The sequence below is a fragment of the Dromaius novaehollandiae genome, chromosome 3 (assembly GCF_036370855.1).
Source record: "Dromaius novaehollandiae isolate bDroNov1 chromosome 3, bDroNov1.hap1, whole genome shotgun sequence".
In the NCBI taxonomy this organism is placed as follows: Eukaryota; Metazoa; Chordata; class Aves; order Casuariiformes; family Dromaiidae; genus Dromaius; species Dromaius novaehollandiae.
The window spans coordinates 125,556,082-125,578,654 of record NC_088100.1 but is presented as its reverse complement, the minus strand read 5'-3'; the positions used below and the strand labels follow the sequence as shown (position 1 = coordinate 125,578,654).

Sequence of the window (22,573 nt, the reverse complement as noted above, 5' to 3'; positions counted from 1 at the left end):
CTAGGCTGAGTATGTGCAAACAAATGTATACTCAGATGCATTTTGAGGTGACAAAAACAAAACCAACTTATTTGAATGCAAGTGACCCCGAAATCATTGAGATGACCATATTTAGGAAGTCATTATTTTCAGAACAGAAAAGTGTTTTACAGCATGACTTTTCTTTCCAAGTATCAAGTTTGTAGACTTGCCACATTTAAGTAGCACATAGGAAGTAATCAGTTCATAATAAAGTTCAGTTTAACTTCATCTTAATTGAAGACCTAAACTAAGAACAACTGCTTGGCATTGATGTTAAAAAGCTTCAGTAGCAGCAGAATTGAAGAGTTAGCCTTCTCTTGCCAAAAGTGATTTTAAAGGATTGTTAAGAAAAGAAAGATTAATGGTGGCAGAGGGTGAATAGACAGAAGAGCAGAGTGAGGTCTGCCCGTAGCTGTCCTTGAACTGAGACAGATGAAGAGCGGTGATTTGCTATCAAACCACAAAGAAACCAAATACTTGTATTTTCAGCCTATACTAGTACAAATAAAAATGGAAGTCATTACTCCAACATTAGCCAGATGTAAAAAGCACTAAATGCCACCATCAGATGTTATTTTCACCATGCCAGTAATATTTCCAATTAAGATAATGCATCTCAGTGTTAAATGTCAGATTTTTAACTAATTAGCTGGCTAATGCAAATGGTATCTTGACTCTACGAAGCCTGCAGCTAGTCCCCACAGAGGCTAAGAGTAACCACTGACAGGAGCTCCATAGCTATGCAAGTTGTAGCAAAAGTCATGACATCATAGGGATCAGAGACACAATGGGATAATTTACAAAGAAGCTGACAAGAAGTTAAGCAAGAAGTTAAGGTGGGGGCAAGGGAGCTACTCAGATGAACTCCTTTCACATCTGAAAATTTGAAATCATACCTTGCTCCAAAAGTGGCTTCCTTCCAAAGTTGGCTTTCTTTTCACCACTAATAGAAACAAAGCTCTATCGCCTAACCAGGAGCAATCACAGTTTATTAGAAGCTGTCCTGAACACCCTGCAGACAGGTCTGTAAACAGCAGCATTCAGCTCTCCCTGTACTGTGAACACACTACAACAGGTACTGTACCGAGCAATTGCTATGTGATTTGTTAGGTCTGTGCTCAGGCTTATGATGATGGTAGTTTCTCTCCTCAGTAATTAAAGATGAGGAACAGGTCTCTGATGTAGTTTATCTGTTGGTAATTACTTGGAGATTTTAAAGGTCTAGCCCTTCAAAGCACACCTTCATTATTGCTTGAGAAAAAGACTCTGGATGGCATTTCAAGCATTTTAAAGCAATCACTCTTGCTATAACTTCTTCAAAAATACACTACCTAAGGGTTTTGAAAGTTGCTTAGGGGCTGAAACATGGTTAAAATTGAACTTTTGTTTAAGACAGCACAAATGCAACTGCATAAATTAATCTTAGATGGAAAATAAATATCTAGAAATTGAAGTGATTTCTTTGGGGGCTGCTTTTGTTTTTATCCTGACATGGGAAACTTTAATACTGTGCATTAAAGAGCTGCTATATTTAGGCAGAACTCTGTCTTGATACCTCTGCCAGTTACTAATGCTGCTGGACATGATAAAGTGCTGTACCAGATTTGCCTACGTTTGCTGTTCTCCTGATTTAAGCCACTTGGGCTGAAAAATCACATATGGAGTTTCTGCCTCAAGCTCAATCAGTTAGAAATATTTAGGCAAGAGGGAAACAGCTGTCACCAATGAAAGAAGCTGGTGAACAGGAGCTGCTTCCAATCCCCACCCCAGCTTCTTTCCCAAAATAAACTTGTAAATTTTCTCTTAGCTCTCTTGTACCTCTTCTGGGAAAAGAGCTTCAAGTTTAGTCTGGAGGCTCAGTGGATATCCATAATGCTATGCCTTTGAAAAATTCATCCAAGTTTTGGCAATGGTATAAATCTCTAGCAAGTTAGGATTCAGAGAGACTTCGTAGAGCATCACAGCTAAATTTTTTGAGGATATCATTTTTGCTGACCATGCTCCAGCTCACAAATGATGAGGAATTTCCCAGACATGGCACTTCTTACCCACTCTGGCCCATGTGCACCTCTACCAAGTAAAATAACACACCTAAAGAGAAGTGGGACAACTGAAAAATTGTGACTAAAGGTGGACAAGGCAATGTATAAGGAACAAATTAGTTATCAAAAGAATAGCCTTGAACCGCCTTGACCAGGTACTGGGACTCAAGAGAAACTGGAAATACATGAATGGCAAACTGCAATCAGATGGAGAATGCTAACACCAGCTGTGTAAGAAAATTGGAACCGAAAAATCATAAGGAGCAGAGAAAACATGGAACATTGGAAAATGGAAGTAACATCATAATACATGCTTGATTAAGGTTGCACAGGTAACCTGAATATCAGTATTGCCTACTTCCATTCTTTACTTTGCAAGCTTGACAGTTTTCTCCTAGACTATTGTGTAATAACAATTTACATAATGGCAAATCATTAGTTTCATCTACAGCCTGTACTATTACTACTGCCAACAGCAGGATCTCCATTTATCTCCACAGGAGTAGAATCCTGAGTTTCATTGATATTGCTGTCTAGCACGCAGAACAGTCTTTTGTTAGAAATAGTTTATTGTAAAAAGATATACAGGTATTTCATACTAAAGATGAGAGGAATCTTCTTGCTTTTATTACAGTGCATTTTAACAAACCAGAATTGGCCTGTAGCTTTTAAGAAGTATAGACCAGAAGTTTTAGAAGAACCTTAAGACTGACACCACCTTTAATGAAAGCTGCTGAAATTGCTAGCACCTATCCAGTCCTTACATCAGTCTCCCAAAACAGTCATCTTCTCTGGAGAGAGCCTTGTGTTCAAGAAGATGCATTCCCAGAACTCCCAAGTCAAACTAATTTCATTACATGCTCATGAGTAAGACTCTTCCCATCTGTTGCATTTCCCTCTTGTTACATAAAACTGTAGGACTGCTATGAAAATTCACACTTATATGTTTGCAGCTCCAAATGTGAAGGGGTGTCTATAACTCCTATGAGTTAAAGTATAAAACGCCAGTCTGCTAACGACTTCTTTAACACCGCACAACCCCTCAAATTTGAAAAGGGAAGCTACCCCTTTATCCAGCCATGTCCTTCAGAGAGCAGCGAAGGAGATCAGCCTCCTTGTTTGTCTCGCTCCTTTAGAGACAAGCTAGGCCAAATCCTCCTGCTAGAAAGCATCTCCATGGTAACAAGTAGCCTCTCTACCCCTCTAGCCTAGGGTAAGCAGGACTAGGAAAAATTACTATAGTCCTGCTGTTCCTCAATTAGGAGGAAAATCAGCCATGGCTTTAGAATATTTGATTATTCCCAGCATCGTTGCTCTTGTACTCTAGATAGAAATTTCATCCACACTTTTAAGAAAGCAGCAGCAGTGGAGACAGAGCAATGCTCCGGGCCTTGCAGGCTTTTTGGGTTTTGTTCATTTTCTAATGCTTGCCAGTTTGATCACAGTCACTCTAGCCAGACTTCATGTTCCTCCTACTCCAGCAGTTCAGTGGTAGACGAGATTGAGTATTAAACACTTAGCTGTTCTACATAAAAATTAATACCAGCTATCTTCCATTTAGCAGAGTCACCTCACAATTAAAGGTAATTTAAAAGGACTTCTGGTTGAACAGACTTGCAGCCAGAAATAATAAGGACCCCATCGTTGTTATTATTAAGTGACAAATAGTCATTCAAATACAGTACTGTGTAGACAAAACATGAACAGCAGGACTTCCAAAAGTAACTCAAGGCAAATCCAAGTCATTTTTACCACCACCGAGGTCTTGACACTATTTCAGGGCAACTGTTTGAAAAAACCAAGGCTTTTGGGTTGAGCAGGTCAAGCAGGTCACTGCTACAGCTAATCACAGCCTCCTCCACACTACAGAAAATACCAGTAAAATTCTTCTATGATTTCAATAACATTAGAAGATACTTCTAGCAAGAAAACACACCCACACACCTAATAAATCAATCCCCAGAAGCTTTAGGTTTCCAGTTCAGCAGATACTGATTTTGCATTTACAAGGTTTCTACAGAAAGCTGAAGTTTTTTCTGAGCCCCATAACCCCCCCTCAAAACTGCATTTTTGCTGTAACCCTTAATTCAACCCTTGCTGAAGCACAGAAGTGTTTGTTCCAGCCTTTATTGCTACTTCCAGTATCTGTGAAAAATGTTAGATTATGACATGACATTGCTCAGTCATCGAAAGGAAAGCCCTTTTGAGTTCCTGGCATGATGTAGTCCCATATTATTAACCATGTGTAGCTAATACTTTTAAAGAATCACTGTTTTGTTCTAAGCAGGAAGCAGATCTGGGAAACCGTGAATATTCTTCATAAAAATCATTCCATTGAAGTTAATAAACATGTGCATAGGGGCAAAAATTCTTTCATCACCCATCTCTATATAGACAATAGGGATAGATATGGGCTAGCTACCTTGAAAAAAAATATTTAAAAAAGCACAAAATCCCCATGGAAAGGAAGGGGGGGGGGAAAGAATTTATGATGAGGTTTTGTAAGAAACACAAACTTGAAACTGAAAAGGGGAGGTCAGAGAAATAGATATTTCAACAGCACATCTTGAGCAGGAGACAGATCTAAGACCAGTCATACCCCTGTAGAGTGAAATAAAGGTAGCTAAACCAGACGATACAGTCTTTCAGGTGCTGACGCAGTGCAGTACCCTGTGAATGCTACAGGTCAGCTGCAATAAACTCAAAGACACCTTTAGTCTGGTCATCCACACTCCAGGCCTTAACCGCACGGGAAATCTGTACTAGCCAGTTCATTTCTCATGTTTTACGTAGAAATGGAAGCAAGACCTGAATCAGGCCACAAATCAAATCACAAGGTGAGATCAACAAGTAGCTGCCTCACTTTTAAGGGAGAGGAAGAAAAAAAAAAGGCACATCAAGAATTGTGCACTGTCCCCATTATCAAAAAAGTATTTGCACGCTTTGGGCAGGAGTGCAGAGCACCTCTAACTGGGTCCTAAGCGATAGCAAGTCACCTCCACGCTCATTACGGTTCTCTCCAGCACCTTGAAAGAGAAACACGACAGCCTGCAGAATCATGCTGGTGGTTGCTGGCACTATGTAGCCCTGTTGTCAGGCGGGATGTTATTTTGTGTTCATTTTGCTTCTCAGCTATCATGCCTGGTGCAATTGGAAGGAATATTAAAACAGATAATGAGCAATACAGATCATTGTGATGGTGCTGCTGTAATCCCCTGCCAGAGATCTCTTCTTTTTACATTTGTGAGAGCTATTCTTAATAGTTAGTGTTGTACAGAGCTGTCACGTATTTCTTGCCTTGCAAAGCTTGAGATTTGTTACTGTATCAAAAAAAATACATAATGTTTTCATTTAATATTTAAATGTGACAGCCTATCAGACACGCTTGACACATGATTAGATGTCTAGCTGCTTTTGGGTGGTGGTCAGACTGGTAGTCTATGAAAAAGCCTTTTCTTTTAGGAGTGCGTCATGTCATGCTGTATTCCACTTCCCTCCTTAAAAAGATATGCTCCTTTCCATTCAGTTGCTCAGACGAAAAGGTACTACTCAGACTGAAAGTAAGCCTGGCTCTTCAGATATGAACTTACATGTGCTGGATGTGCCATATGTGAGACTTCACAAGTACGAGCTGTTCTTCTAAAAGAAGCAGGGGTTCTGGAGAAAGGCCTTCAGCACATTACAAGACAGCTCAGGTTATCCTCACAGTATGCCTGCAAGACTCAGAGAGCAGAAAGGCTAAGACTAAAACAAACTTCAGTTGAATACTTGCAGAACAGCTCCTGGTTTCAAGTGTCCCTTAACAGAAGCCACAGACTCAAGTTAGGCACCAGAACAGCCTGTAAAGGGCATGGACAAAGTCTGCTGTCTCCAGTAAAGGTTATGGATCTGATCCCTCTCTGGCAAAGGAAGAAAACTGAACCTCAGGCTCCCACATCCCAAGCTAGGATCTTGCATCACAGGCCTCTTCCCCTTGCCATCTTTCTGAATGAATATCACCTCTGCCATCGCTTTATGTGGTGCCCCAGCATCACATGTTAGATGTACTTTGCTTATAGCTTATTCCTAGGCTTAGTCTGGATATCTGAAGAACTGATAAACTGAAAAGAGTCAGTTCAGAGCATGCACAGAAATCAAGCTTAAAACATCTGTGGAAACTTACTGGTGAACAAGCAGGTGACTACTGGGCTCAGCAGGCATTTTGAGAATCCTAATTTGCAGTCTTCAATGACAATGACTTCAGTGATGTTCCAGCCATGTCTCATCTCAGGGACCAAAGTGGATTCAATGATATCCTCAAGATCATATCTGTCAGATTAGTAACATCAAGTCCAACTCATCAGCTGATCTCTTTCCTTGAGACCTTCTCTCTCCTTTCTACTGCTCCCTGAACTTCACTAGTAGCATAAAGCTGAACCCACTGCAGTTGCTCAGACAAAAGAATTCTTAGCCAGGGAAAAATACCTTCTCACTCCGAGATGTAGGTAGGAATATCTTCCCTACTCCTTAATGACATGCCAGTATGGGACCAGAAGCAAGGCCATGATGTGTCCTTACACTCCACCACATTCAAGAACAGGTGGACTGAGCCTGGAGCTATACAAAAAAAAGAGAATCATACTAAACTTAAGCGCAGAAGTTGGAGAGGTTTATATACCTCTTGTCTTAGTCTCCACAGCTTGAGAGCATCATCCACCCTAGAATAATACTGTCATTGCACATCTCATATATATACACAAAAATATATATGAAATTCAGAGTACCTTGAGTATTTTCTCCTGCCTTTGCTTTAATGTTAAGCGCTTTGAAAATGAGCACTTCTGAGCAACTTCAAAATGAAAGAACGTATGCATTTTGCTCCTCAAGGTGGATTTCTTTCCCCTCCCCACCCCAAAGATAAGTGCACTGTATGGAGTACCTTCAAGCGAAGCTCTAATTGCAGCTTCTTTATTGCTAAACTGAGGGGTCTCATTCAATCAAAGAGAGGGAAAAGCAAATCCTCATGCCCCAAGCTTTAAGGGGATTCATTATTGTGCAAAACAGCTGATGAAGCAAGTCTTGAAAACAGCTTTTACTCCCAATATCACCTCATTAGCAGTACAAACTGTCATGATATAGAATTAAAATGAATTCAAGCAAACCAGCCCTCTTAGCAGTGCCAGTTTCTCATGTTAAATAAGAGACTTACACACTCATCTCACACATTTCAAGCTTTTATTAAAAAAAAAAATCACAGTATTTGCATAATCCCTTCATATCAAAGAACATTTTTAATATCAGCTACAGGAAAGCGGTCACGTTCTTTCACTGCCAGTAGATTCCATTACAGAAGTGGATATAATTTAATTCTACGTAAACCGAGCAGTGCAACTTCTCTAATATAGATCTCTAAATATGATGCAAGACACCCAACAGAACCCAAGAGAATACAAAAGTATCTTTTTAAAGTGAATTACTTGAAGCAACCTATGTACATTGCTTGATCTCCAAAATGCGTAATTGGACAGTACTTTTTCTGAAGTTCCTTTAATACTTCCACCTTTAAAACACAAGTGTACCATCCCCAACTTATTATTGCCCCAAATGATGTGATTTTAAGCTCAAAAATGAGAAATTGCCTATGCCAACCGAGAACAGACAGAACAGTGATACTCCATGCTCTGTGTATTCAGAGATGAGTTCTCTACTGCCCTGGCCATAGGTATCAAGACACAGGACCACCAGGACCCTGCTGCCTTCCTTGAGCACACACAGAAAGAGCTGCAGCAGAGATGTGTTGCAGAAGAGGGTAGAGAGATGAAGCATGCACAAGTCCTCCCCAGTGGGACTGGGGGAAGGGGACACTTCAATTTTCCCTTGAAATCACTCTAATTATTCATAAAGTGAGCATTGCTGTGTCTGAAGCATTTGTTTTATCATCTTTGTCACCTACACTGCAGGGAAGTCAAAGCCATGCCTTCGATATGATCCAGCACCAGAAAATGAAGGATCCTACATTAGGAGAAGATCCAAACCCTCCAGACAGTTTTCTTCTGGGCCTTCATCACAGAGGATTGACGCATATTCTCTTAAGCAACAGCATGAATAGTTATATTAAGGTTCTATTTTTTTGTAGTAGCTCTGATGATTCAAAATATTCTTCTTGTCCACTGCCTGCTTAATGTCAGTGGATTTCTTGTTCTCAATGAATTGTTGCAATGCATCTTGTTGCAATGAGTTTCTTAGGCTTAATTAGTCCATGTGCAGAAAAGCACTTCCCTTTATCCATTTTCTGCTGGCTTTCCTTTTGCTCCCAGTTAATATCACCCTGTTCTTCACCATGTGAGACACTCAGAAGAGAAACTCCTCTAGTTTCTCCAGATCATTCATTTATGTGTGTCATGTGCTTCTTATTCCTCTCATATCTATGGAAAACAATTCCAATTTTTCAATATCTTTTTATATGAGGGTTTATTCAGACTCTTGATCATCCTGATTGTCATTTTCTGAACTCTTGTTTTTCAATATCCTTTCAGTGGTAAGGTGACTGGTATTACATAATATAGTCCAAATGAGGTCATACCACCAGTTCACGCAACAGCTTTAGCATTCTTTCCATTTCATTCCCTGACTACAACCAGAACGCATCTGGTAAAAGTTGGATGCAGATGACTTCAATTATTACAGAAATATTTCCAGGAATATGGCAAAATTACAGATATTATCTGAGAGACCCGGAAGTGAGACTATAAAAGGAGTATCAACTGGTTCTGGGAGCAGGACCAAGGGATACAGGAAATAGTGCCTCCATCTCCACCTACCACAAGAAAGACAGATTAAGAGGTCATGAACTTTAGTGAAGGTGGAAGAGCAGCAGTCATGCAACACAACACCAAAAACCCATACCACACCAGAAGAGGGCAAAAGAGCACTGCAGGTAGGTTGTAACACAGGCACTTTGAGAATTGGTTATATTTTCACCAAACTAGATGAAACTACTTCAAGCATAGCCTAGAAGAGACCCTCTATGTCCACAGTCCAAGACAGGAATAGATTCTGCAAACTTGCAGAGAGATGCACTATGTTCTCTGAAAAAACTTGTGCACCTGTGCTGCTTATCCACATGCTAAACTTCTTTTCATTCTGGCTATCCATCTAAGAAATCTTCATGGTTCATCAAGTTCAATGTACTGTCCACTGGTTAAAACAGGTCGATGACAAAGCAGGTAACACAGAATAAATTGTTATAGTCTATCAAGGAAATCATTCCTATTCTAAAATATTTAACTCCTTTAATTTGAGATTTCAGAAATGTGTCCCCCCTCCTTTTTTTTTTTTTATACCTCCTCCTATACTATTACATTTAATCTACATTTGTACCACATAACTGGAAAAATGTCAATGAGGTACAATCTTGAAACCTTATGACTGAAGCCTCAGAGCCCACTGACAGGACGCAATGTATACAAAGGACTTGCAATATCCATTTTTTTCCTCTAGGGTTATCAGAAGGTCTTTAGAAAACCTAAGGCTGTTATCATCACCTATGGCACAATTCTGTGCAAGGCCCAAGACATCACTTTGTTTTGCGGACATCTTAAATCCCAACTCAAACTGGCAGAACTCTTAATAAGGGTAACTTGCACTGCACAGACAGTTCTTGTACCTTGGATAAAAGATACAGCAGCTACTGTTAATAGCAGATTGCAGTCTAAGACCAAATATTTCAAGGGTCTTGAAATAATTTCATCTGAAAAAGACTTTCCACACATGGAAAAAATAAAGGCTAAACCAATCAAATTCTCCTGTGATGCAGGAGAAAGGAGGAAAGTAGCACATAGCTGTCTCCACCTTTCTTGGTGGATGCACCACCATTTCAGGGCAGAAAGGACTCCAGTCAGCCGGCTTCTTCCTGCTCCCTCCAGACACAGCACAGCAGGCTAGGTCTGAGGTGCTACAGGATTCTACACATCAGCAATGGCAATATCTCACCTTTCTGTAAAACGCAGTGCCCACTGAACCTGCTGTGCTCCCAGAAGCAGCCGTGATATCCTGCTGTTCAGGGAGGCAGCATTTTGCTGACCTTGGAGCCCTGGCCAGTAGCACCAGTGCTGGTGAGCTAGTGGCTGCTAGTTAATGGCAGGATTGTGCTGCTGTAAGCACAGTTAGTCTGGTCTAACTTCGAGATCCTACTGATTCCAGATCTCAGCAAGGACTGCACAACCCTGTTTCAGGTAGCCAGTGTCCAATTCCTCCTTGACCTCAGAGCTATTGCGATCCAACAGCCACCATCCCTCAGAGCTACAAAACACTAACACATCAGCTCAGCCAAAACAGGGAGCATTTCTCATCCCAGGGAAGGTCTTGCCTTCCTCAAAGCAGCTGATCCCAATTTCCAGCTTCTGCAGAGTTCAGTAGCTGGGTGACCCCAGAAGCAGGTGATCTCAAGTCCTTGCCTCTGAATATCATCCATCCCTGCTGTGAAAGCAGCCCACTGGCTTCCCTCTGCAGCTCGGAGCAGCTGCCAGGACAGCTGATGCCTCAGCAGCCTATGCATAAATGGCTGCGCCCTCAGTCAGCAAATGCTGCAGCAAAGTGAAAAACACCCAGGGTCCCTTTTCCTCAGCCCTAGTTACTACACAGCGGCAAGAAAAGAGTGGAAGCCAATTGGCTCTAACTGCTCTGTCTGCCAGGCTTAGAAGTCCTCTGGAGGCTGATTAAGCTGGCTCCTCCGCCTTTTGCACCACTGCAGAGATTGAAGCAGCTCAGCTTTGCAGTGAGATCTGGGAGAAGACACTGCACACAGTACAGTCCCTGCTGCAGGAGGCTGAAGTGTGCCCCCTTATTAGCAGGGGCTTCAGTCCTGAAGAAGGGTAGCCCATTCCTTCTCCAAACCATCTGCTCTGCCCTGGGGTCACAGCAGGGCAAGGCAAGTAACTGCAGCTCTTTGGGAACTCTGAAGGAGAGAAGGAAATGCTCCTCATCAGGCCTTTACCTGGAGGACCCTTCCCAACAGCTCCTCTTTGAGGGGTTTGTGATCCACCCGAGCAGGACCTCTTGCAATCACAGCAGTCCCTAACCAGATGGGAACAACATCACCCACAGACACAGCGCAGGAGCGCAAGCATTGCACAGCTCTGAGTCAGGCATGACCTTGTTGCAGGTTTTAGCTAGAGTACTAGCTAACTTTTCATACGAGCTACTGTAGCACAAACCATGCTTCTCCTCACCATACATGCACACCTGACAGTACCAAACTTTTGAAATTAAAGCTATTGCAATAGTAAGTTTTCTGCAAGGTGAATACTCTGAGACAATTAATATTAACAAGAATTTTCATGCTTACAGTGATTAGAGACACTAATTTTTTTTCTTCGAGGCTAATAACCTTTTGTAAAATAGCTATAGCCAGTAGTTACAAAATACTGATGGAGCCTTTTACTACTAGTTTATATTATTGAAGACTAATTTGTTTTTGAACCAGTGGTAAAAGGAACTCATGTTTTACATGGCTGTCCACCAGATCAACCTCATTTGCAGAGCAACTTTCTAAAAACACTATTTTTTAAAAATACTGTAATATTTATGACTATACTCCAGGTGGTGTTTTTAAGCAGTATCTATTTGTGGTTCACAGTATCTGTGAATTCTCATTTACAGAAGTGTAACCTAAAGTGACAAAGAAAAAGGGGAGAGTGCACTTGCAAGATGAGGATAAAGTGTGCACTGGTGTCTGAAAACATTATTAACTTTGACTAGAGTATTGGTTTTGAGAAATATGATCATATTTGAGCTATGTAGTCCAGGGGATCTAACCATTATCCATCTTTCCTTTGCTGTCCTTCTCCCCTCACTTATAAACCATTCTCAGCACATCTGCAACAGTAACCAGGACATCTCTATAAGATGTTTACCAGACTTACAGGATGATCTTGCACAGTAGAGTTTTCCCTCCTGACTCTGCAGGCTTCTTATATACCACCTCCTGAAGCACTGCACAGGAACAGAGATGGAGAGAAATCTGCAGGTCTCGATTTACAGCTGTATGAATGAGAGCTAAATTCACAAAGAAGTAGGCAACTAAACATTTCATGTTTGTCACATGATTTACTTTAGCTGTCAATCCAGAACAAGGCAGGCCAGACACTATTTTGTCATATGCTAATAAACTGTAATAGTATCTGCAGTTTGTATTACATACTTACAGAGCTGGCAGAAATGCATAAAGAGTTTGAACTTGCTCCTGGTTTCCAAGGCACAAAATGTCCCTTTTGCAAAATGATCACTAAAGCACCTCACTGTCACCGTCAGTGAGGCTGAAGCCACGCAACCCTTCATGAATATGCCAGTTTGCTGAGCACAACAGCAAGAGGAGACAGTGCAGGCAGGGGGCAGAGAGTGGCCACAGACATCACTGGACAGTAGTTTCAAGGTTGTTTAAGGGTCTGTAGAGACCTGTATTACTCAGCTGCTTCATTTTTTGCTTAGGACTCTTCCAATTTAAGTGAAAGCTTTGAGGAAATAAACCCCACAAGGACCCACAGTGTAGTTATGGATCCAAGCAGACTTCAGAACATATTGCTTTTATTGCAACAAACCAAGTCAATACTAACATATATTCAGTAGTTATTTGGCAACAAAGCAACAATTCCAAATGGTTTTACAGAATAGGGAGGATTTAAATCTAAATCTCGATACTCAAGCTCCACTGGATTCAAACAGGGCAACAAAGTCATGGAATAAATTGTGAGAAGAGGCAAAGGATGGGATGGTCCAGATGGGAAAGCAGCTAATATAAGTATGGTTTCTCTAAATTACGGTCATGGTTATGTGAATCAGAGACAAGCTCCAAAAGGCCAGGGATTTACAAGCTGCTTGGTAGTTCATTAATCCACTAACTGCATATTAGAAAATAAATCAGTCAAACAGCTGAAAATCTGAGCTAATGATTCTGTAATTGTTTATCTTTCCAGACTGCCATCATATTTGGATTAAACAGCTTTCATTGTTGTGCAACAGAAGTAGATATTCTCTGAATTCCACGTAACAGCTGGCTTCAGCGCTCATGCAAAAATTTCACTTGTGATTTATTCCTTCCATCTGATAATCATTTCTGAGGGAGAGCAGGAATACTGGCCTTCAGTCAAAGCAAGCTAATATAGCAGTACTGATTTCAGAAAGAAAGATTATGTAGGCCACCAGCTGCACCTGCAAATCCAGGTCTCAAATAGCAGGCATAACTGATTCAGAGGGGGCTCAGCCTTCTGAGTCTAAACATATAACATTGAAACTGTAATTTCAGGGAGCGAAGAGACAGATTTCAAGAATAGTCACCCTCAATCACAGACATCTTTTGGATTGCAGATAAAGAGCTTATGAACAATTGTTTTACTGAATGCACATAAAGGGGACTGCCCACAATTAACACAGATAGACAATCAGGCTAATTAAGATTTGTCTAACCTGGAAAAGAATGTTAGCCAACTGAAGGTAATTAGCCTGTATTTAAAAAAAATAAAAAACCACACACTCACAGAGGACAAAAGTGGCTCAGAATTAATTTGTGAGAAAAAGCTTGGAGAGGTCTAAGCTTCAGCTGCTACGTCTCATTAAAACGGAATGGTTTTGTTCTTATTTTAACCCAGCACCATTAACCCCAAACAGAAGCACATCTTATCCTCCCTTAAGACACATTCCTGAGATCAAGTGCCAATTGCTCTCTAACTGCCAAAGTGCAGGTCCAAAACCCAAGAGGAGCCAAGCACCTGCAGGACAACATTTTATATCACGGGTGAAGCAAGTTGAGTCCTCAAGCCTCAGTGGGGAGGGGGGAAAATTACGTGAGCTGAGAACAGTTACCCCTTGGGGAATGCTAGGCTTTACCCCCAGTAATTTCAGGGGTACTAAAGAAAACTAAGACTCCTGGACATCTTAAATCTCTTGTCTAAGTAACACCAGACCAGATCCTGAACCAGTACAGATCAAAGTATTTCATTAACTCAGTCCCAGAAAGTCACTACTAATACCTGTGTAAAAAGTTCATTCTTATTAGACTTTTGTCTGCATTGGCATCTCAAAATTCACACATAATGTCTCTTAGATTCAAAAGTATCTAGCTAATGCCTGAGATTTATTATAAAAGTAATGGACATATACAATGAATTTAGAACAAGTCACAAAATACTGTAAAAACAAAGAACTGCAAAGTTCTCTGGCAAGTTTTACTCAGGAATAGGCATTGTGTTCACAAGTGAAGTCAATTTAAGGTACTATATAATTGGCTGAATAATCAAAAGTGCTCATTAAAACATCAAGGAATGCTGATTAAGCAGAATGCTCTTCTCTGACCTTCATTGTTTTGCACTGTCCACTTTGAATAACCATTTCTTGTCTCCTGCCAGACAGAATGATTTCCGTCTTTGAAATCATTTTTCTCTTTCAGCTATTTTCATTGTCCATTACAACGTTTTGAAAGTCTCTTATTTTTCTTTAGTGGTGCCTGTACACTGCCAGGATCTTCCAAATCAACCCAGTGAGATTCACCACCAGAAGAGGTCATCAAGACAAAAAAAGATTATTACTGTTAGCAATTATGTAAAAACAAGGAAATGCAGTGGTGTTAATTTGTCCTCCTATCTGTATCAAGGACATTGACTACATGGTTGTTTGGTTTCCAGGGCCTCAAATGCTTGACTCGGCTGATCCCTACTTGGTCCTGTGAATCCTTCTTCAACACTTACAAACCCTGAATCACAGCCAGGCTCTCTGCAGCAAATCCCTTCTCCTACACCCCAGCCTGGCTAGCGCTGGAGGCAGGATGGGCATGGTGTACTGGGCATGTCCTGAAGCCTTAGCCAAGCCATAATAGAGAAGGTTAGCTATATTCACACACTAGCATGTTACTGGCATCCAGAGCTAAGCATAAACATAGAATTAAAGATTTTAGGGCAGAAGCTGAAGTGCCTGCTGCTCCAGTAACAAGTTAATGAAATTACTGCAACACATACCACAGCAGTGAGCATCTAGAGGTGTTCTTCTGTGCTTCGTTAGGCCTCCCAATTTTCTAAAGCCCAATTGTACCAGAGAGATAATTAAAAAAATAATATAAAATAAATTTTAAAAAAGCCCCATACAACTCCATCAACCCCCCAACACACAAAAAGCCACTCCATGCAATATACCATAGCAAAAAAAGATAGAAAAAATATCTCTACAGTAAGGTTTAAGCAGAAAATAAAGGAAGAGTACTTTTCTCAGGAGAGGATTTGGGCTCTAAATATGTTGCAGAAGGTCGGGCCTGAGGCCCGGAGATAAGGCAGGTTTCAGAGGATTTATCTCATTTTTGGAGCGAGTTGTGGGGAGAAACCCCATTCCCCCAGTTGTGCTGGGTTTCGCCTTGCACGACACTTGAGAGTCTCGGCTTTCCACAGGGCCAGATAAAAGCAGGCGTTTTTCCACTCCTGGAAAAGCTCACCTTGCCTCCCCCAGGGCCACGCTTGCAAAGGTGCCATCTGCCCACGATCTCAGCCTTGCCTCCCTCTTTTCAGTTTAAGTGAGTCTCCACAACGAGGCTTAGCAGATATTAGGACACAGTTGAGTTACACGTGGGTTAAGGAGGTGCCTTTGGGCGAAGGAGGGATGGCGGGGAGCCAGAGCAAGACTGGGAAGAGCCACGTGGCAGTCTCCGTGATAAGATCACGGTTATGAAAACTCTGCGGCAGCACGATCTTACAAAAGCTCGTTATATTTGCGATTTAATGGGGAATCCAAGGTGCCGCCAGCCAGCTACTAGTCCTATATACTAACCCATTCACCTTATTGAGATGCCAAAAGGCTGTACTTAAGGGGCAAAAAGAAATCCAAGAGATTAACTGCTGCTGGTGTAAGTGCCTTGTATATGAAATCATTGCAACAAACAAGTTTTATTCACTGTTTATCTTTCCGCTCATAAGGAAATTCTGAAAATTTTTCCTCCCTGAAAACGCTTGTTCTAACTTGCGTGTTTGTTTCAGTACTGTGTAAACTGACTCCAAATTTTGACTTTTCTGAAGTTTCTTATCTAAGAAAAATAAAAAATACAAAGTGTGAAATTAGTTTTTACTTCTTTAACTTATTTTCATCTTCCTTGTTGTTTCATGATGTTTCTCTTTAATCTGGGTGCTACGAAAAGAAGTTTAGGAATCGACAGTTGGATGCAGGGCACTTTTAGAAGAGCTTTGTTACAAATGTTTTTCAAATTATTATGAGACTAACATACACAGTTGACCACTGAGAAATGCAATTGCCATGGTCAATGTTAAATGCACATCTTATACTTGATTACATGAGATGACAACTTTAATGAGTACATGTAACAGCTATTATCCTGTTAGTCATAATTTCAATCAGCAGGCGTCAAACATCATTAGTCTTGATAGCTTTGGGATTTTGAAGTAATTTTTATGAAAGACTGCTTTAATGGAATACTGTGAGGCATTTTTGTAATTATGTATCAGCTTGGCTTTTGTCCCTCCCCAGGAAAAAAGTGTGACAAAATGGAACCTTTCCAATAAAGCTGAACATAGAGGAAAAAGAAAAGGAAACAACTTAACGCAATATCAAATTAGCATAAGGTGCTAGAAGCATATCTGTAAATCTGACATTTGTTTATTTTAAGTTTCCCCCCTCCTATTATGCTACAGAAATCATAAATGTAAGCTACTTCTGTTTTGAAAAATAAACTACAAAAGTAGTTTCAGGGAAAAGTAGAATATTCCCAACCAGATCTTTATTATTAAAAACAAACAAACAAACAAACCACCCACACTCAATTTATTACAAACACCCTTCCTTCCCCTCATTTCATAGGTTAAATACTAAGATTTAAAACTCAGCTGTTACCTAACCACACACCTATCTATTTTCTTTTAGAAAATATTATTTTTGATAAACATTTTAAAATAGGCTTCTAATACAAGCCCATGTTAGTATTTCAGGGTTCTACACTAGCTGTTCTGACTTGGATCCTCACAAGCCATTAAACCTGTATTTGATATATTAAAACTCCTCCAATGAAGCTATTATTAATTTTCAAATTAGCAAAATAATTTTCATATTAAAAGTGACTTCAAACAGAAAACAGTAATGGTCCATTTCATAGGCAATCCATGCAGAAGAAGAAAATATTTACAAACAGTTGCACGTATTTTCTCATTATTTATTTACAAACATGACAAATGTTGTATGAAGCTTTAAAAATTGAAAATAATACTATTAACATATTTCACAGACTTCCTCTAGAGACCCATCCACAGTTACAACCAGCTCAGCTCTTTACACTGGAATTGCTGCTGCCTTGTACTTTTGTGAAGTACGAGTACAGAAGCAGAAGTGGATTTAAACTGCTGCTATTCTGATTTGAAGCAGGTTAGGCCACTTTGAATTCTGTTTATGGTTATTATGCAGAAACAAACCTTTAAAATGCATAGCTGGAGCTGCGAGAACTCTGAATCCTCTCGGCTGTCCTCCCTTTTTTATTCCCTTCCCGTCTTTTCCTTTAATTGCATCTATAAACCCAATCCCCCAAAATATACATTAAGCAGCCAGATATGAGACTCCAGTTCAGAAATAAAAGTTAAACGTACCCAGATAGTAGTTGACTTTTTTTAAAAAAAAAGTCAGATTTAGTCTACAAGTATTGCTTATGTAGTGCATTACCAATGCCAGGAAAGCTGGCTGATGAAATACCACTCCACAATGCAGACATTTCCTGGAGATGGGAAGTCAACTCATTCCTCATGTGAAGATAGTACCTTTACCCCCTTTCACTACTTGAGTAGGAATTTGTATAGGAAGAAAGCCACATTTAAAAATTCCTGCTATTTCACTAATCCCTATCTACTATGTCAGATATACTGGATCATTTGAGTTTTGCTGGAGGCTCACACACATACTTTGGGAGACATTACATTTGGCCATCTTGTTTGCTGCTCAGGTGTAGCCAAAGAGCTCAAGGTTGCTTTCTATTCTGTTCTTTTTAGATGACAAAAATGCATATGAGTAAATTAACAAAGTACCAGATTGGAGAATAGGTTAACCTTCTGGGCCTGACTTCTTCAGCAGTCTCTTAAGGACAATGCTTTCCCTCTTCATTGACTCTTTTCATGTCTAGTGTAGAAAGCAAACAAAAAACTTAACTGATGAATAAACTACCTATGGTTGTTTAAAAACACTGCTACACTACTGAAATTCATGTGTCCAAAGAAAGCATACAATCTCAGACTTCCCTATAAGACTTCCACACTCAACGACATGGCTTTCATTTTGTACTGCCTTGCTGCCTCTTTGGGTATGCGAGACAAGGTATAAGACACCACTACAAGGCACCAAAAAAACCACACAAGCACACAGCTACCGAAATTCTGCATGTACTTCTCACCTTCAAAGACACATGGAAGCATAGATACAATATCAACAAATCTGCTAAGAAAAAATCCGAAGCCAATTTAGTCTTTTGAAAGCATGAAAGCAGAGGTGTTCCAAACCTTCTGAGCAGAATCAAGTGACCAGCGTAGGCAGACAGAAAAAGACAAGCCATGTTTTGAGACTGTTTGAACATCAGCTAGAACAATCCCATAAAAAAAGCTACAGGCCCAAGAAAAGCAGTTTGGCTTTTGTAGGCCATTATCTCCCCATATCTTTTTGGCAAGTAACAAAACAAAACTGAAACAAGCCTTTGAAAGCCAGAATAGTGTAATGTTGTTTTGCGAGCAGGTGAATAACGAACCAGGCTGCCAACCTGACAGCTGTTGGCAGAAGTGCTATTAGGGCTGCTCTCTCAACTGATGCCAAAGACCAAATATAATATGTTGGCCATGGTATTTTTGAAGCTCAAAAGATACCTAATGAAACAGAAATGTGTTTTCTGGGTTTCTTCCACTTATCTCCCATTTGTTAAAAGTGATTAACCTATTACATGTCAGGCTGCGCAGCTAAAGGTTTATTGCTGCAGCTTTCTGTCCCTCCTTGGAAAGGAGGCTGAAAATACCCTGAAATGCCATTAGCAACCCACATGGAAAAACTGTTTCTCTTCCCCTACAATGAAGATTAGATACTCACATTGTGAAGCACCAAGACTCTGTTACAGGGTTTTTATAGCAGCTTTATAGTTCATTGTTTGCTTGATAGACATGATGTACTATTTGGCCACAAAGGAACCAAGTCAAAGCTGGCTTTACTTCACTTAGAGGAAGTTTGGACTAGGCAACTAAATTTTAGGTAGTTAAAGACTGAAGGGCCTCCAGAAGGTGATTCAGCCTGTCTGGAAATCAGTGTCTAAGCAGTATGGTTTTAGCTTAAGTGTTTTTCCCACAGGAATTCAATATAAAATCCTGACTTCGGCTTAAATTTCATTTTCCTGCCTGGAAGGAGGAAATAATGTTATCAACTGGAAACATTTCTAAAGATTTTCACCAGTTTAGGTGCACAGCATAGGTTCTTTCTTTTTTTAAAAAGAAAGACAAATGTATTAGCAGAAAAAAATTGTTTTTTCCTCAAGTCCTATCAGTGATGGCTTTCTATAAGACACAATAGCAGGGCACAGAAAATGTTGGCACACTAAGGCAAAAGATATTACCTACTTCTTGGGTAGAGAGCATCCATTTACAGGAACAGCAGCTTAGTGATTTTTTTGTAAGCATTTAATTCAAAGCACCGACAAATCTAGCATGGATATAACATCTTTATTTGAAGTTTCCCAAATAGAGAACAAGTTTGACCTGAACTTTATTTGAACATTTTCTACTTATATGGTAAAAAGAATGACTATTGCACTTTATCCTATCTCTACAAAGATCCTGAGAATATATAAGTTTGCTGTTGTCATATTGAGGGTTTTCAGGGGCAAGGGCGATATTTCTGTTTGGGTGCATGTGTGTGAGGGGAGGTTGAACATACTAAATCTTGGTCTAGAATTAGGTAAAGAGCACCTAGCTATCAGAATCTTCCAAATTCTTCCTCAAGAGTCACAAGTACCCTAGAAGATGATGAAAGACTCACACTTTGAGGGTAAAACTCATACAGATTTTATGCTAACTAGTCCACACTAGGTATCCATTAACAGGATTAGAAGCCAAGACAGCATCCTGGTAGGGTCTGAGCAAAGAGGAGAATCACTGTGTTGCAAGACCCACTAAAGACACACCTCTATATTACTTATACTGCAAAATAAAATTCAGCTGAAGTGACTACATCACCCACTCACACAAAACATGACTAACTCCTACGTGCAGGCAGGCAAGACTGACAGCTTTATTAGAGATTTAGTTTTACAGCTGTCTGGAAGAAGATAAAAAGATTATTTTCAATTGAACTATACAAAATAATAATAAAAAGTAACAGAGGTGATATTTTAAACCTCAGGAGTCTGCATTTAGAAAAACATTTCATAATGACTGTACCAAAATAAACAAAAGATGATCTTCAGCCTTTTGCAATGCCTTGATTGCATCCTGGGGACAATGTGGAATCTGGAGCACAAGCTGAACCAGTTCTGCCAATTCCCCCAGCGAACACTGCCATCGCTAGGCTGGACAGCCACAATCCCCCTCCCAGCCCACTCAGTCTTCAAGTCTTTTCCACTCATCATACATAAAACAGGAAGGGCAGGAAGTTTCACTACCTCAAGACAGAACCTTTAAGTCCTAGTCCTGGGAAGAGGAGAAAACAGAGAGGGAGGTACTAAAGAGGCCCAAACCCTCCCAAACAGAGGAACGGAAACCCTGCTTTTTGTTTCCTCCACCCACAAGTGACACCATGTTGTTATTTAAGGAAAACATCCCCTGTCCTGTTGGAAAGGAGGGGCTGCTATTCCTAATGAGAGGCAAAGCAAGAGCTCCAGGAAACATCCAACACCAAACATCCACAAGTTTCCAGGATTTAAAACACTCTCTCTTTGCATTTCCACATCAGCAAGTTGCAGGTAGCTACTATTCATGGATCCCAGCTGGAGGTGCCGAGCTTTGCTGAGCCACTGCCTGGGCTCTGTAAGGAGGAGGTGCTCAGAGCAAGCAGATTTGCTGAGAGCAAGGGAAATGGGTATGGCTTGGAAAGAGCTACAGGATAAAGATGAAGGTGATCAGAGCAGACAGAACAGGAAAGTGAGGTAGTAGAAGTAGTTGTTATGGCTAAAAGCAAGCAATGATCTCTACCAACAAGAGGCTCAAAAAAGCAAAAATAAAACAATTCAGTTGTTCAGTACATGGATTCTTGCTTAAAAAGCATTTAGATGTTAACATCTTACTACCCCATATGTAACACAGCAGGGCTTCCAGCAGAGCCTTTCCTGAGTTTCTCAGAGCTGTTAAGAGTAACTAAAAACTTGGTTTTATGCCATAGTAATTCCATATTGATCCAATTAAACAAGAGACACTTCTCTACCCAAACAACAGCTAACTCACATAACAAATGCTTCTCTGTCAGTCAGTTCTCCATTATTAACATCTGAAAAAAAAAACCCAAAAACAACAACAAAAAAACATGTTAAAGAACCACCCTTCTCAATCGCACTCCAAGAGCAAGAAAAGAACATAAGTTTTTCACAGATTCAGACATAGCAATTTAAGTTTGATTAAGACTCCACCGCTGCAGTTCAGCTAGAAGCACTGAGAGTATTTTGCAGTTGTCTAATGAGACTTCCAACATTTTAACAGACCAAACAATTGCAATCCTGGTAATATACACCTAACCAACAGCATATCAAAACATATAGCCTGTTAAGTAAATCCACATATGATATAAAAGGTACTCAGTCCAATTTATTTTTATCACCTCCAAGTCAGTCTAGCAACAGCACTGCTTTCTGCCCTCTACCAAAACACAGCTACATATGCTAGAGCCCATTCAGCCCTTACCTTCAGGTCTCACAGCTCAGCTCTTATCTTGCTCCTTCCCAGCCAGGGAAATCACTTTCTGCAGCCCCTCAGGAACAGGGCACACAGGGGCCAGGGTAACAGGAACAGCCTGGGGCAGGGAGGAAGAGTCCTTGGAGGCTGCAGCCTGGACACAGCAGCAAGGCAGGGGGAAAGAGGAAGCCCTAGGAGTAGCCCCAGCTGCAGGTAGTAACAAGCTGGTCAGCAGGCTGAGACGATGCACACCTGTGTGGCTCCCCCAGAGGCCTTTTTAAGAGTGCTGTGCTGAAGGTGAGGTTACTAATTTGATCAGATATGTTGTACTGCATTCAGGAAAAATATCAGCACCTTGGTCTTGTTCACATGTTCCTGCACTGCTGGAGCAGAAAGTGTTTATATCGTGTTCCATATGTTGGATCAAATCTGGAAATTGTGAGGTAGTTTTTCTTAGGTGGAGTGTTTCTTAAGCCCCAGGCAGGGATAACATTCTGTTTTCCATGGTGTTGTATCCTTGTACCAAATGTCAGAGGAGTTACCTAGTACAAATGAAGGATTCCTTTATGCCCAAGTTCCATTTCTATTCAGTTTGGCCTGGACAAAAATTAGCTCTAACAATGTACCCGTTGTTGCCTCCTCTTAGACCAC

At 40.5% G+C, this 22,573-nt stretch overlaps 1 long non-coding RNA gene across 1 annotated transcript in view; it reads right to left on the bottom strand.

Annotated features, from left to right (window-relative positions):
- Positions 1–22,159, bottom strand: part of LOC135327967 (uncharacterized) — a 134,950-nt gene extending 112,791 nt beyond the window's left edge. The window contains exon 1 of the long non-coding RNA XR_010388661.1: positions 21,932–22,159. This is a non-coding gene — a long non-coding RNA (uncharacterized LOC135327967). The remainder of the gene's footprint in view (positions 1–21,931) is intronic.
- Positions 22,160–22,573: the final 414 nt, after the last annotated feature.